The sequence below is a fragment of the Athene noctua genome, chromosome 3, assembly GCF_965140245.1.
Source record: "Athene noctua chromosome 3, bAthNoc1.hap1.1, whole genome shotgun sequence".
In the NCBI taxonomy this organism is placed as follows: Eukaryota; Metazoa; Chordata; class Aves; order Strigiformes; family Strigidae; genus Athene; species Athene noctua.
The window spans coordinates 71382245-71399728 of record NC_134039.1 but is presented as its reverse complement, the minus strand read 5'-3'; positions in this window follow the sequence as shown (position 1 = coordinate 71399728).

The following is a 17484-nucleotide window of genomic DNA, read 5'->3' as shown; positions in this document are numbered from 1 at the left end:
TCAGATGCTTCTTTAAATAAATATGCCTTTCTGGCACCCCTAATTTGATGCAGTCACCAGCACTGCTCTGGTCCATGAGGAGAGGTGGGATAGGAGCTGGTGATGTGCCTGGGCAGCTCATGCTGGCAGACCATGGTGCTGGCATTCTTTGCTAACTAGAGGCACTAATGGCACTGATGGGATTGCCCTGCCCTTGCCCGGCTCTTGAGCAGGAAATGGTTTGCATTTTTGAAAGGGGCCATACCCTGAAGTGCAAAAGGCCCCTTCAGATATTGTACATTGCACGTACGTGGAGGTGGGCTGGAAGGGCTGATGGGATGGCTAACACTACCAAGAGTCCAACCTGCCCCGAGGTCCAACCAGTACCTGGCCATTAAGGGGTGCAGGCAATGGTCTCCATTCTCTGATCTGCTGTGGGAGAGCCCCAGGAGAACTGACAGAGGCAGAGAGAAATGCAAACCCTTGGGCTGACATCACAGCTGCATCTAGCAGCCTGTGGTAAGGCAGCACTGAAATGCTATACATGAAAGCACAGCACAAACGTGCCTCACCACAGACAGACAGACTGTGTATATGGCATCCTGACCATGGTCAAGTTAGTGGTGAAAACAAATGGCATAATTTTAGCATGGGGCTAGGCTGGAGAGAGAAGAATTCCTAACGAAAAACATCAGTTCAGTGGACTCCTCTGATTTCTCTACAGTGCTGCTATTTCTATTCGAGGAAAATTTAGGAAACCTTTTCCTTTCGTTTTCGGCACATGAAGACACAGCAGAATATGTGGGAAGGGTAACGACTGTCTTTCCTGGCAACGTGAAATGTATTTCCACAGAGCAACTAGCAAGAGTATTGTAAAATTTTCTAAGTACAGTTTAGTTTATCAGTAGTTGCTGGGTCCTCCTTGGGTTTTTATGTCATTTTAAATGAAAAAATTCCTATAATAATTTATGGCACTTACATTTTGTTTTCATCTGCCTTGGGGTTTTTGGAAGTTAATAAAATCAACCTGCATATCTTGGTAATTGTGTTTACAGAAAGCTAGGCTGTAAATTCAGATTTCTAGCTTAATATGGTAAGATTACAGTCTTAATTGCTCACTATCCATCCTAAGCATTTTCTTTTTGCTGGAAATTTCATATAAGTTTACAGATTTATTTGCACATATCAAATATATAAGATAAAATGTTTATCTTCCCTCCTTTTAGGATAATAAAGTCTGTGGGGAATACTGGAAGCTCATCTTTGAGATATATCAGAGCAGAAGCAATTCAGGGGAGAGAAAGCAAAACATCAAGAGCATGGGGACATACTGAGCTTCATGCAAATAATTGGCTCCCAGTGGCAAAAAAACAAAACAAAACAAAATGGAACCCTCTTGCTGACAGTTTAGAGGTAAAAGCTTTGAGAGAGTTGTGCCTTCATGTAATCTTGATGTAGGTCCCTGTGTGCTGAAGCCAGCTGAATTATATGGCCATATTCTTCACACAAGCAACACAGCTGTATCTTTTGCTGAGTAGTGAACTGTAATAAGTTGATGTTGGATTTGAATGGGCTGTTATAAGGTGACAACATCACAAGAAAACAAAACATCCACTAGCAACCAAGGCTAGTATATCTGACCCAATCTTACTTCTATAAACATTCTCCAAAAATTCTTTTCTTGATTTACAGCGATTTGAAAGCTGCATTTTCTATTCATCAAATGAAATTATCAGAAGGAAGCTACTTCAGATAAAAACATCACTTGAAATGCTGATGAGTGCATTTCTGGCATTCAGGGAGCATTTTAATCAGAAGTGAAAAACATACCCCTTTTGGACATATCACAGAAGAAATAACAAAACTCCTCCACCATGTCATACCAAGAAGACAACTAATATATATTGGATCATCTTTGAGAGTACTGGCAATGTTATGGACTGGAGATTAACTGGAAAAGCATATTTAATAAGTACTAGAGGTTGTGTCTGTTTCAAGAGAACCTCTTTTTAGAAGTGAGGATGCATTATGGAAACAAAAAGCTCAAACAATTAATCAGTTTTGAGCTAAACTGATCACCTCCTACACCATACAGCAGAGGACTGGAATTATGCCATGGACCACGTCCTGGCCCCTCAAAGCCTAGGGGACTTATACAGTTCATTCAGTGAACCAGGAGAAGCCCTCATTCTCTTGTTTAGGCAGGGCTGTGGCAGAGCTGGAGACCAACACCTAACAGCATTGCTGGGGAAGAGGCTGGTGGCCCTGGGCTGGGCCAAAATGGGGTCCTGGGCCATGGGCAGGGTGTGGGGAGGCCAGAGCAGGTAGGGACATGAGTACCCTTGGGACTATGACTCAAAGTCCCTGTCTGTCACCACAAGATTATAAAAACAGGATAGAAAACATGATATTCTGCCTTTATCATGCAATAAGCAATGCCTGCCCTTACTTCCAGGACATGAGGAAGTGTGGAGAATTATGGAGGATTTGGCAGTGATGCTACCTGGCTACCTCTTATTTTCCCTCACTAGGCAATCCCTTTTTAAGTTACTACACTTCATTGATGCATCTTCACAATTCTGTTCCTGCCTAAATCTGCTCTTCTGTGTGTCCCGCTGTATCCTTTCTTCCCTCTGGCTGAACTGTTTGATCCATTACTCTGACAATTCAAACTAGAGGGTCCTTTGTAGCATCTGAGTTGAAGGCATGTCGGCTCACAGAAAAAGTCTTTGCCAGGCTTTATCCATCCCCATAAGTTGGTTTTCTTTTTTCTTTGCTTGCTAGTCTATTTAAAAAGAACTTTTCATCTGTTGCTTTTCCAGAGCTGCATAACAGTTTTACTAATCCTAAACCATTTCCTACCTGGAAAAACAAGATGACTTGAAAGCCACAAGTTGCTTCTGTGGCTTTTGGGGGGAGACTAGGCAGCCCAGGTAGGTAGGCTCTTCTGCTACAAGACAGTTTCTCAAGACATTGATGATAACTTCTGAGAGACATGGAACCTTAGAAAAGAAAAGCATCAATAAAGAGCAGAGACAGCAGGGGATTCTTGACGAAATGAAATCACTGATCTCATTAACAGATATTTTTCCTGGTGACATTTCCCACAATTTGTTCAAGGTGAAATAAATTAAACTAGAAGAGATGATTCTTTTTAAAAAACTAATTAATGGTCTGAGGCATAAGAAAATAATTATTTTTAATTTAAAATGTTTAAAGAAATTCTGCACTCAAAAGCTCAAATGTTCATTAAAGCACTAAACTCCTGTTGTATCCTTACCGAGGACCTACAATATAAATGTTCTGATTACTTAAAGGATGGCATTTATTTTGCTGGGAGAAAAGCTACAGAGGACAGAAATATAAAGTCCATTACCATTTCTGTCATAGCAGAACAACACTAAATGGTGCAAACATAGACACATACAGTATATATATTCTGGTCTTTTCACTCCTCATCTTCTACATGGTTTCTATCACAAATGAATAATACTTGCTAGACTGGGTGAGCCTGGAAATACAGTCATCTTACTTTTTGCATTATATTTCATTCCACCTTCAATTTTTCTTTGCATTTTTATTTTTTTTTTCTTTTTAATGAGTTGTTTGCCTGAATGCCATTTTGGCTTGTGAATGTGAATGCAGAGGCGCATTTTCCCTCCAAGCCAGTGTCACTGCTCACCCAACCAGCCAAATCGTCTGTGGTGAATCAGTGCCTTCGCACCACAAGTGTTTGCACAAATCACACTGTTCTCACCAGCAGTTAATGTCAAAAGAAACACAAAATAGAGCTTTGAAGTGTCTCATCATGAACTGAGCTGATGGACAACGTTTTTGACAAAATATTTCATTTTCTCAGAAAATGACAACTGTTGAAACTTCAAACTTGGTTTTCATTAAATTGAAGAGAATACTTATTACAGGGTGTGATAGCTCCAGTAAAAGAGCTGTACAATACTACTGTTAACATCAGATAATTTAAATGGTGATATTACAAGATACAGGTGTGACTAAGCTCTAGTACTACTAACACCAAGAGATTTAAATCAGGTTTTAGAGGCAGTTGGACTGGAGTGCCCTTAAACTAGAGGACTCCATGTGAGTGTTAAGACATGTCTTCCTGGTCATCTGGTCATTACCTATTTTTACAAAAGACTGCTTTCAGAGTTTAGGTAGAGGAGAAGGATATTAAAGGCAATAAAAGTATAGGAGGAAAGGCAATAGAAGGAAAGGACTGACTATCAAAATGCTGATTGTCAGTCCATGCAAGTATCAGTATGAGTCCAGTTGTTGATCTTTCAGGCCAGTGGGTCAAATCAAGTTAAATTATTCCACCTTGTTGCATGTTCCAGAACTAAATCAAAAGATAATTTTAAGATTTCTTGGACAGATCCCATAGACAGTTTTTTGAATTTTTTTTTAACATAAGGCACTTACTATGAGGTCTAGGAAACCTTTGCATTCTCTACCAACATGCTTAAAGGAACTCTTTTCTTCCACAGAAACATGTCTGTAGTCTTAGATGTCCACTGTCTTGTCTGAAAAGTACTTGTAAAAACAAAATTCAGAAAATCTGAGAACTAGTTGAGCATGGGGTGTGAAAACTTTGGAAGCCAGTAGCTACTCAGGTTGTCACTGAGAGCCCCAAGTGGCCCAAGCACCTGTGGACCTTTGGGAGCAAATTCACCGTAGGGACCAGAATATAGTAATTGGGCTGACCCGCTTCTCTTGTACACCCAGAGGCAGACAAGTATTTGTACGAATATGCACTGTGTGCTGTGCAGGGAAATGTACGAACTGTAGCACACCCAGGTTTTGAAAGCATTAAGTGAGTGGGGTGAAACATCAGCACTGCATGGGAAAGGTGGGGGGAGTGGCATCTTAGTGTGCTCTGCAAGATCTGCAATGCCAGAATACAGGAGTCAGGTCAGAAACTGAATTTTAGAATGATCTGGTAAACCTGAGAGCTGCCAGTGACAAATTACATCCTTTTAGGACAAAATGCCCAGTTCCAAGTCAGTAAGTGATCTGTTTTAAAGTGTTTGTAGTAGAACAAGCTTAGGAAGAGATGCTGAGCAGGTAGGGAGGCAATATGAGGGAATGAAAGGAGCACACATTTCTGTCAAACACAAAGACATAGTTTGTTACAGCAGTCTTGAGTTGAGTGATTAAAAACCCATGTTAAAAATTGTGATTTGTAACGGATGGCTCTACAGTCCTGCTGCTGCTGCTACATGCACACAACGCCAAGTACCAACATCAGCAGGACTAAGTTTGTTTCCCTGGTCTTCTTAGCAGAAGATCTTCACTAGAATAATAACAAATGGCCTGTTAGTATATTCAGCTTTCCTTCACCCATATTACTCAGAAATCTGATGCCACCCTTCGAGTTCCTTAAGCTTTACAAGATGACATGTAGCCTTTGACTCTAACTGGAAGAGAAGAACTTCACTACAGATCAAAGAAAAACTGGTTTCAGAGTGCTTATTTTAGGTTTGCAACCATAGGTTCAACTAGAGAAAACCAAGAGTGGGAGTAGCTTTTAGTCGGCCTTGTAGTAGGTATTTCATCCAGAGCATTTAGCTGAGCATTAAAATCAGGTGACATGTACCACCACTAGAATGAAGGCAGCCAGACGTTCATGGTGACCCAGACAGTCTTAGAAATAACATATGTATACTTGAACACACTTTCAAAAAGCCAGAACTTGCTGTAGTTCACTGAAAGAAGGGTGACGAGGTCCCTGGCCAAAGCTGATCTGATTTCTTAGGTTTGCAGGAGAGAGATTGTCGTTCCCAAATGCAGGTTGCCCTTCAGGATATTTCTCTACACTTTTCCATCCAACTCTTACACTAAAATACCTCTTTCAAACTTTATAATAATCCAGAAATGCACTCACTGAATGTCCTGAACACCCCTGAGGAGGGATGGCCCTGTCCCCATGACCATACCAGAGCCCCCCAAGACCACCTTTCCATCTCCTCCCCCAGGCTGGGACACTAAAGACAGAGCATGAAACCCCCCTAACTGTGCTGTAGACTCACACACTCATTTTCCCAAAACAAAGGATGTCTACGCAAAGAGACATTCTTCCTGACCTATTTCTCCTGTCATTTTACTGCCTATCATCATATTTTCAAGCCAGTGCCTGGGGTTGTGGCTGCATTATTCCCATCTCAGATGGCGAAGAACATGAAGCAGCCTTTAGAAGCAAAGCAGCTCAATCGCCAACATCAACACAGACTTATTTCATTAGTCTGTATAAGCTGGCTGACGCTATTTAAAGCTCACTTTGGCAAGAGCCACAGACAACAGGCATGCTGGCAAGGGAAGGCAATTTAAAAACATGCCTTCTCTGCTCTCCCTCTTTCACCCAGCACTCCTGCTTCAGAAAGCCCCTGCATCACTCCCCTGTCCCCATGGGGCAAAGCCAATGTGGTCCTCAGTGCACTGGGATAAAGGCCAGGAGGGACTTTTAATCCTGGCACAGCCTTTTTTCACATCCTCCTCATGGCCTGGGGAGAGGACAGTGCCTTCTCCCATCTATCAGGCCCTCGCAGGAGATGTGCCCAGGGTAGGAGCCCCAGTACAGGGGTGATGGGTCACACCTCCTGCACCTTGAGGGGGAACTAGGATGATCAGCAGGTAAGCACTCACTAGCAAGAATACTAAAATGTAAAGCCCATTCCTCTTGCCATCATTATTACAAGGATTAGGAAATGGAGATATAAAATCAGGTCTCTCTGATACAGCTCCCCACCTTACTCATGCATTCTCATCAAACCCGATTCTATTTTCCTCCACTTCATGCTTTTAAAAATAGATCTGGGAATGTGGCTTTTAAGTGTTGTAGAGATGATGACATGATACAATACTGAGCACTTTTTTCACTGTTCTGTGGATGATTAAAATAGAAGATCCAAAGTGCTACTTACTAAAATTTTAATCTCCCCCACAAAGACTATTTATCTCTCTTCCCCCAAAGTAAATTACAGGCTTTGTTACTAAAATAGTGAATCAATCTGTAGACGTACCAGAGTCATTGATAATTTTGCAATTTTCTAATCCAGTTAGGCTCAGTTAGTGTGGATATATAGGCTCCCAGTTACTAGGCAGCATCTATACGTGAATTCATACTTCTTGAAGTCTGTTATTTTATATCAGGAATACAATTTTTAGAGTTACCCAAGTCCTCCTTTGGGATCCTGACGCTATAGGCAAATTCTATGTTATGTTGGGGAAGGTGTGCTCTGTAGAAAAAGAATACTTTGGCAAAGTTTTGGCATACACTATAGTAAAGAGAAGTTATAGTTTTGAAAATGAAATAAAAATGAAAATACAAGCATTTTTTAATTACAGAATATAGAGTTTCTTTTTGCACTATAATTGGTACTAGCTTTAAGGGTCACATAAGAACTTGCAATGAAATAGATAAATTAGAACTAGATACAGTTTGAGTCAGGTACAGCAATATCCTCTGAATCCTTACAGGTGAGCCTTCAGCAAATTGATTCTGATAGATGCTCAAAACATTAACAGTTAAACTCTACAACTTTGCTGATCACTGTGTCATCATCACCTTCAATTACAGCAATTTGATCAGGTAGATCAAAATCTGAGTGATTTTAGCTATGAAAAATGTGCATGCCTTCAACTACCTGTTAGAGAGATTCTAATCAAAGTTTGAGTAAGAGTATACTCTTTTAAATGCCATGGGATCAGAAAGCTCTTTCTCCTCAGGCTGCATAGTCACAATTATTTGTGAGAGATGGATACAATCAGAACAGCTTCTGATCCATTGATATATCTAATGTATCAAAGGAGGAACTAAACACAAGGAGAAAGGAGAAAGTTAAAATATCCTTCAAGATTAATTTCAAGGAACCCGATATCTATTAATTTATTAAAAAAAACCAAACCAAAACAAAACAAAAAAAAAACCCACCACAACAAAACAACCAAACCAAAGCTTTTGGAAACCAGTAAAATCATCAGCTATTATGTCTCCCTGGATTCTAACCACAAGAACATGACAGACTTATTTCCTTTGCATGTTGTTTAATTAACATGTCTTCACAGGAGCAGTGGCAGCAGGGACCACCCCTGACACCCAGTGAATTCCAATAAGCATCTTCTGTCCTCCTGCATACAGGCTTTATTTGACAAGCTCTTTCTGGATGACTAATGCGCCTTGGGTCATGTTTATGGTTAGCACAGATACTTGTAGAGCAGATATGACTTATTACAACATGTGCCACTTGTAATGAAAATCTCATACTCTCCTGGAGAGGGGAAAAAAAAAGAAGAAACAAGAAACAGCTTTATAAAGGAACATTTTTCAAGATGTTCTGCTTAGGCAATACCTAATTCCAAGCATGCCAGCATTTTATTTTCATTCAGACAGAAAATGATTACTTTTTGGGGCAGGATTGCTTTGTGCTGGAGAAATGCTATAATAAAATGCAGTAGGTTTCTAATAGCAATATACTATAGAAATGCTGGGCATTTAAAAGCAACACAGCCCTATTTGCAATGAACTGAAAAACTGAAATGACAGAGTCGGTGCTAAGGTCTCAGCTTTTTCCTTATTATCCGTGTTGTACAGTAAAAGGTGAGGTGAAGAATGAAAAATGTCATTGTTTGAATCAGGAGCTCCCAGAGCTGTGGTTTTCATCAGTAGGTCACCTACCTGCTCTCAGGATTTAAATTGTCAGCAGTTATTTTACATTTCCATGAGGGAAAATTGCCCCAGATAATCGTGGAATAGGAAAACGTTACATTTGCTAACACTACATTGTACAGTTTTGTGAGTTTCTTATATCCACTTTGACTGGACATCAGATTTACATTATCCCGTATAGCCATTAAAATAACAATTGGACAAGAATCCTCTTTTCCACTGGTAGTTTATACTGGGCCAAATAAAATCTTCAGTTAGACATTAAGTTTCTTACCAACAGTAATCCCATTGCCCCCGTTACCGCCCAGCACTGAAATTCCTCTTTCCCACCCCATGACTACCTGTTGTCCCTCATCCTTGGCCACAGCCCCTGTGAGCACAAGTGGTACAGAGCTGTGAACCTAGTGTGCCTGGGATCCTCCCAACCAACTGCTCATGCACTGTGGGGTTGATCTGTGCAGTGTATCAAGATTTCCAGCTGGTTTTCCAAGTAGGCTGTAAAACACCTGGAAATCTTATCTAATTACTCCAAATCCTCTAATCTATGTAAGCAAGACTTTCAACATTTCTAGGAAAACTTAGATGTACTGTGTCTCCTTATTCATTTGGGCTCCTGCATGAAGATCAGTCCCTTCCAAAAACATTTGAACTTCTTATCTACAACTTGACTCGTGAGTGGTGATAACAAGAAGATGCAGCTACTCATACAGCAGCTACAGGGGTAGCTCCTGTATCCCCATGGAGTAGCTATGTGCTTTTATCAGTAGGCAGCCAGCATGCTCTGAGAGCAGCATTTCAGGAGCCATTGCAGCATTTTTAGGTGATCATTGTGAGAAATCTGTGCCAGAGCTTATAATCACGATGAATTTTTAACAAGAAAAGGTTGAGTAACAAATATAGAGGAGTGGAGGAGCGTGGGAGGGAGCAGGATGTGTTTCTCCTCTCGGGCTGCCACCAGCAGCTCTAAGAACATCTGGTTCAAACCACAGCACTGCCAGGCTCCCTCTTCTTCCTTTGTGTCTTCCACTTCTACATACAGACATTAGCAATTCTCAGCCTGTCCCTAAGTAGGTCTCCTTTTCAGGTAAATATTCAAGGTCTGATGATTTCTAGTTATCAAATTATTCCCTCTGGTCTTTTTAATTGCTGCTATATAGCCCCTCACTCTGTGACAGGTTGGTGTGGTTTGGAGCCTGGATCTTCTGTTCCTCCCTTGGCTGCAAGATAATGAAGGTGTCACCCATTTCTGTGATGCTCCAACATTCTTTAACAACATCACAGGTGCAAAGAGGAACTTTACTACCTATGACATCCTTTTTCACCAGTGTTTTGCCATATTATACATACATATTGCCTCCAGTTGCATCTTACTAAAAATTTGGAGACTTGAAGATGGCTGTTGATAAATACTTTGTATGCTGGCTTCCCCTCTTCATTTACCCACTTTGGGGTTTTTTATTCTCTAGAAAAGTTATTTTAATTTATGTTTTATTTGCAAATTATTTCTTTAAATTGAATAATAAAGGGAAGGTTTAATAGGAGCAGCAGGAATTAGAGAATATTGACTCTTGCTGTCCAAGAGGGGAATGATACCAATCTGTGCTTTTTGAGTGGAGTCAAAATGTAAAGGTTAATTTTTACAACTCTATTTCAAAGCAAAGTCTCTTTTATCATTAATGTTAAAAAAAATAATCTTCAGCTTAATGTTCTTCCTTGTGTGAGGACTTGGATTTATTTTTTTTTTAATCTACAAAGGGAGGAGACTATTCAACACATTTCCTTCAAAAAACACTGGTTATAATTCTTTGCTGGGTTCTGGGCATTGGAAATACATTTATCTGAAGTAATTTTTAAGTATTGCAAATTAAATAAAGTAAAAAATGAGAAAAGGTGGCCAACTCTACGTAATTCTCTCATCTCTTTATACAAAAGCTTTTTGCCATAAGATGCAGGGAAAAAACCAAAGGTAACATAAAATTGGAAAAATATCCTTTTCCAATAAGAGGAGAGACAATGAGACTAGTTGGACACATATCAAAGATTAAATACAAAAAGAAGAAAGCAACAGGAAATAAAAGAAAAAAGTCATTCTCAATTGCCACTTGACCACTAATACCAGCTGTGCTCATACAGTCTGATGGACATCAAGCCATAATGGACCACCAGAAAACCTGTCTCACCACAGGAAAACAGTGTAAGGTTTTTTAATCTTTTACAGGGACACATGTACACAAAGAGCAGTGAAAAGTGAATTTTATTCGGTAGCCACATGTCTAGTAAAGAAATATACTTTTGTGCATTATCTAATCCTGTCTCCACTACCTTCAGTGGGAAACTATATGACAAAGGAATGGAACAGAGTAAGAGCACTAGGTGATCAACTGGGATAATTTGGTTTTCCATACCCATTTCACTTCTAATAAAACGTCATTTGGTGTACCTCTGAGTGTGAGAAGTTACAGAAATTGTCTCTCTTTTGATTTTAAATCTCAGGACTTCTGAAGCCCGAATCATAATACTTAAGTGCAAATAAATGGCAGGTCTCCATTTATGTCTTTGAAAACATCTTCCATAGGTCATTTAGTGACACAATTTATATTAACTCAAATGAATCAAATAGTTTGTAAGTTCTGAAAACATCAAAAAGACACTCTTGGCTCTTGGGTTGCTAAAGAGCCATTCATTTCCAGGTTGAGCAGATGCTGATACTGCAACATCTCAGATGAGGAAGCCAGGCTGGCCTAACAACTGACATGTAATTTTAGGGCTGTCTTTAACACTTCCTGGGGGTGGAGCAGTACAGTCTGATAAGCTTAGTCGCCTTGTAATCGTTTTCTCAGGACAAGGCAAAAGGGCTGTTAGCTCATCCTACCTAAAAAGGATCAATCATCTGGAGAGGCCCTACTGTGACTATAAAAAACAAGATAAGTGAAACTCCCCCTCTGCAAAAGAGAGCCAGGGTAGGATTATCACACACTTTTTCTTTTCCCAGGCAAGTCTTTTTGGTACCATCCCACCAAGCTGATAAGTACAGACTACATTTAGATTTCTTGAAATCCTTGCCTGAATGAGTGCAGAGTTTTGTTTTTCAGCAGCAAGAATGAGACAAAGGAACAGTCTCAGCTTGCCAGGGTGGCCTCCATGACCACAGACAGTCTGCAGCATGTGCTTACATGAAGAAGAGAGTCTGGCACCAAAGGAAGAAGGGCTAAGTAAGAAAAGGTGGGAGCAATGGGTTCGGCCACCCTAGACAGGGATGAAACTGGAGGCTGAGGGGACAAGGTAAAGTAGGTTGTAATTACCATGGAATTTATTCCCAGCTCAAGCTCCCTGCAAACACACACAGCATTACTTTCATCTTTCCTCTCCTTCATAGGACCCACCAGGCACACCCCTCACTTTGTTCTCTTATTTGTTATCAAAATACAAAAGTCCTAACAAAGGTTCAAAGGAAAAAATCAGAGCTGTAAAGGTATTTAGGACCATAAAAATGCAGATGAGCACCTGGATGACTAGGTCCGACTTCTTCAGATTTGGTGCACAGCTGCTTTCTACCTTATACAAGCTGGCAATAGAACATCTGTTACAAAAATTCTTTTCAGCTTAGTATTTCTCTGTAGTGTCTTACTGTAAATATCAAATGGTAGGTTTGCAACAAAGTAGTCACTGCTCTTTTATTTCATTTTTTATCACTATGCATTCTACTGTATATACCAAAACCAAAAATCTTTAAGGTCCTTATGCCTGTTTGTTCAGGTTGTAAGATTGAGAGCATGCAGCTGAAGTGTTTCAAGAGGGCATTATTATTTCTTTATTGTGTAGTTCCTGTTGATTTAGATCCTCTAGATAGTGTCCTTGGAGAATGCAGTATTGAAATGAAAATAGATCCATCTCATGAAGTTGTACTTACTACAATTGCAATTAACTTAGCATGTGGGTAATGGAAAAGGGAGTTAGATTGTAATTACCTTCTTCAACTCTGCCTTGGAAGTAGAGGTTCAAATCACCAAAGAAACTGTCAATATCTATACACATGCAGAGTAATATAAAAGGTTAAATCTGATACCAAACTGTTCTGCTTACTTCGTCCTAGATTTAATGAGAAAATATTGAATGAGTTCTGCCAGGATGTGCCATTTCTGCATTCTGACTGCAGAGTACAGGTCCATTTGGTCCAAGTACTACTCACTACTCATGTAATTGTATACACTTCTTTAACTTAATAAAGAAGACCCCCAAATCAATCTTTCATCTACGAGCCAATAAGGCCAAGTTCAGGAAAGAGCATCTTACATTGTGAAAGAAAACACAAAAAGGGCTGAGGAACATTTAGCATGAGATCCATCACAGCAAAAACTACCAGAAAACTTTTAAAGCTCTTTACTAAAAGAAAGGTGTAGACTACAAGCTGATTTTGACATGCTGGGGTTTTTGCCAAATAACTGGAGACTATCAAGATGTTATAACTGACTTTAAAGGCTTTTCTTCTCTGTTGCTTATTCTCCAACAAAATGATAGGCAAGAAAATTCAAGTGCATCATGTACTCTATTATGCGTGACAAATAGCAAGATAGAATCTTTGCAGGTGTTTAACATCTTTCACTCAGATTCAGTCACAAACAATGTATATGAACTGATCTTTGCCATAATTGTATGCTAAAGTTTAGAGAAGCCCTAATTGCTAGTAGGATTGACATTCATTTTCCAGACTCTTATTCACAAAGAACTTTTAATTATAAAGCTATGATTTGAAAGTGCAAGAGAAATGTGCCTACAAATTTTGTTGGTGGTGTTCATTTGTTTTCAGAAATCAGTTTTCCTGCAAAATTAGCTGATCTGAACATAGCCTAGAGCCCTCTAGCCCTCAAGCAGACTGACTCCATGGATTAGAAAGTAAGTACTTAGAGCCCCACCACAGCAACTGCAATTTGATTTAGTCAACCTGAGGAAAAGGAAAGAGGGACTCCTTCCAGAGCCACCCCATTCTCATAGTCTGAATACCTTCAAATCAGACAGAAAATGATTGTGCTCAAACTCCACAAAGTAATCGTGTCTCAAGGCAAACATAGCCCACCTCTCAATACAACAGCAAGCTACTTAAGTTAGCCTTGGCTTTACATACCAAGACAGTAGTCGATCAACTGAATTTACCTCCATATGCATTTAACTTCAAGGAGCTCTACAGGAACCAGCCAAATCATAAACTGCTCAACCAAACTGAAATTGCACATGACCTAACTCAGCTTGCTTCTTCCTGGTTATTCCTACAAATTAATGTGTATATCTCAAGCCACTTCACTGACAAAGATGAAAGCAGTTGTTAGGGGAATTGTTAACATATTTATTCTGGACTGATTTTTCTATTAGTGTGACTTTAGAATTCCAAAAATTATGCTCCACTTACAAGGTTGACAGCATGCTCTTCAAACTAAGGGTATCATACAAAGTGCCACAGAGCTTGTTTTGGCTAAACTGAGCAAGGTAACACAAGTCTAGGTGGATGATACTTCTTCCCTATAAAAAAAGAAGAGCTCAAAAATGTTGTGCAGTCTTCAATTCTGGTGATTATACTTCTTTACATGCTGAAAAAAAAGCCAGAGAAAAACAATGCTGAGCACAAGAGTCCTCTTATCTCTGTAGGTCAGTAGGTTAAGGGTTAAGGGATGTGATCCGCGCATACTAGTATAAATGATTTATATCCGTGCACACAGAAGAGAAAAAGGGGGAGAACTGTCTTTGCACAGATGTAACACAAAGCTCATAACTAGAGAAAAAAAGTTTCCTAAAAGTGATTAATCTCTGAAAAAGCTTGTCAAAGAATATGGCAAATTCATCACTAGTTGATGGCTTTAAATAGAGCGTATTTTCAGAAGATGTGCTCCATTTCAGCTGCAAAATATTAAACTCTATGGGATTCACTTACATAATGTGGAAACTAATTCCCTCCTCAGTGGAAATTCCCAGATAAAGTTTTGTGGTCTCCTGTCAGGCAAACAGCCAGATCAGGCCACTGTAATGCTATCCCCTCCTCCACCTCCTCCAAAATTTAAGCAGTTTATATTTTATAAGCAATAAAGGAAGGTGGGGGGAAATTACTAGTTTTTATCTTGAAGGGAAACTTAAAGCTCCTCTCAAACAACAGATGGCTCCAAAATCCAAAATGCATTTTATTCTTAAAAGTGCAAGCACTTAATTTCTTTTTGGTTTTAAGCAAAGTATCATTCTTACCTGTTTCAGAAAAGAAAGTTGAAAACTCCATCTTAGTAACAATTAATTGAACAAAACTCACTGTTATTGAAGCAAATGCGCACGGGTAGATTTTTCACAAGGATAGATACAACTTGTTACTGTAGCCAGCAAATAAATTTCTTTTCCTGGGGTACCAGACCTGGACAGTGAAGGTTATTCCTCAAAACTTCCTGAGACTTTAAAGCAAGTTAATACACTGAATTGGGCTGAAACTTCTCAAATTTAGCTAGTAGAGTGGCAGGCAAGAAAATCAGCTCAAACGCGGGTCATTCTGGCAAAAAATCTCTAAATATCTTCCCCAGCTCAGGTGAGTGCCCTGCCCAAACAGGCTGTGCTCTAGTAAGTAGATTGCACTAGAAGGTAGTTTTGACAAGACATCTGGCAGATGAATTCCCACCTTTGAAACCACCTCAACTGACTAACATAAAATAATCTTCTCGGTAATGAAAAGTATATAGTGCTATAGCAGCACAGGACTTCACAGAGCAGCAAGTAAGGAATTCTACATGCAACGACGAAAACATTAAGTATAAAAAACACCCACGCTGCTCTTTGCTAGCACTATAGTTATGATATGCTTACTCCCACCCACTAACAACGTTATGGCATTTGCTCAGCACTGACACAGAAGGTAAGGCACCATCTCTGAAATCAGTGATATTCCTGACTGCGTCTCCTTTGTTGTTTTGAAGCTTGTCATTTAAATTTCAATTCAGCGAGGCAATGCTTTGTTTGAGATTTGCTGGGAATGCAGGAAAATGCAGCATGATTTACGTGTATTAAACTTGCAGGTCTAAAGCAGTGCCCTAAAATTAGAGACTCTTGTCAGCAATAATCACCATAACCATTCCTTTTGCATTTATATTCACAAGATTGTTTCTATGACAATACCTTTAGGAGGGTGATATGAAAACATGGAAATCTAATCCCATTAGAGAAGATCTGAAGGTAGTTAAGGACACAAACTTTGCAATTACCTCTTTGAAAAGGCGTACACTCCTACTATTAATACAAGTTCATACTAATTTGAACCAAATGCATGGGCTATTAATTTACATCTGCTTAAAACCAGGATATAAAGCACATGATAAGATACTGGTTTAAAAGTGTTTATTTTTTAAGATACAACAATTTTTGTCGTATAAAAACACTAGAGTATCTGGGCAACTTACAATCCAAAAATGAAAACAACCCCTTCCCTATTACTAACACAGAGTTGCGATTCAAGCAAGCTCACATTTCTTGAACACAGAACAGTTTTTATTTACAGATCCACAGCTAAGTACCAAAACATCTTTCAATAAACCAATTAGCTCCCAAGTTTCAGCAAGATCATTCCTATAGTGATCAGGCCAGCTGTAGCAACAAGCTCCTTCCAGCTGGAGAAGACATTTCCACTCAAGCATGGCAAACAACTCTCCTGTATCACCACATACTGCAGTGCACTGCCAAATACAGCGGTGCCTCAGAACCCCCAAAAGCACCCTGCTCATTTCTGCTCCTGGTGGTGTTGCACACTCCTAGATATGGTAGCACTGCAATGGCGATTATCTCTACAGATCTTTTTCCTCTCGCTTCCTCCTCCTCATATCCCAACTATCCCTGAAGCAGAAGGAGCAGCATGAGGCCCTGAGCATATTCCAAGATTAAGCACAAAACCTCACAAATTAAGGGCATTGTAGCTACACGTTGCTAGCTAGGTTAGCAGTTCTGCCTCATGTAGAGATTATTTTTGTTTGCAAAATGATGTTTGTTAGTAAAATCAATTATCTGCATTCATTTAAAGCATACTTTTAAGAAGGATGTTTTCTATAAAAGATGCCTCTGCTAACATACAAATGTCACTGAATCGAAAATAAAAAGCATATCCTATTTAACAAGAGATAAGCAAGGGAAGCAAAGCTTTTCAGGGAAAAAAATTAGGACGGTGAATATAGACAGAGAATTTGAGATAACTACAAGGAGTCATTTTCACAGACTCTGGCTTTACAATTTTTCATTACACAAAAACTAGATGATGCATTTAAAATGCAGTATGTCAACTACTATAGGGCTAACAGGCATTTGAGCTATTTCATATGTGCATCATTCAATTAAAGAGTAAATATTTTAGAAAATCACCATGTGTCAGTCTCAAAAGTATAATTAACTTTGCTTTCCTCATTTTTTCCTCCATTTTTTTTCTTTTTAGACAGCAATGAATACAATGAATATGTGAAAACAAGAATGCTGCAAAATTTAGTAACAGCAGGAAATCTGCTTTCTAAGCAACTACACTGCTTAAAACAATGACATCATTTCAACAGTAGGTTTTCAAGTTTAATTTTGTTCTCTCAGACAAGTTGTGAAAACCCCACAAATACCAAAAAATAGCAAAAAATAAGGCATTTTAAAGATGAGCAAAACTTGTTCTTCTTCTAAAACTTCACAAACAATATATATTTAAAATTACATATAAGGACATTTTAGCTAAACCAGCTACTAAAACAAGCAATCAGTCATGACCAAACTTGAAGTTTTCTAATTCTCAAAAATAGCCTTGCTAAAATCCCTGATGTTATGACTGCAAGTAGCAT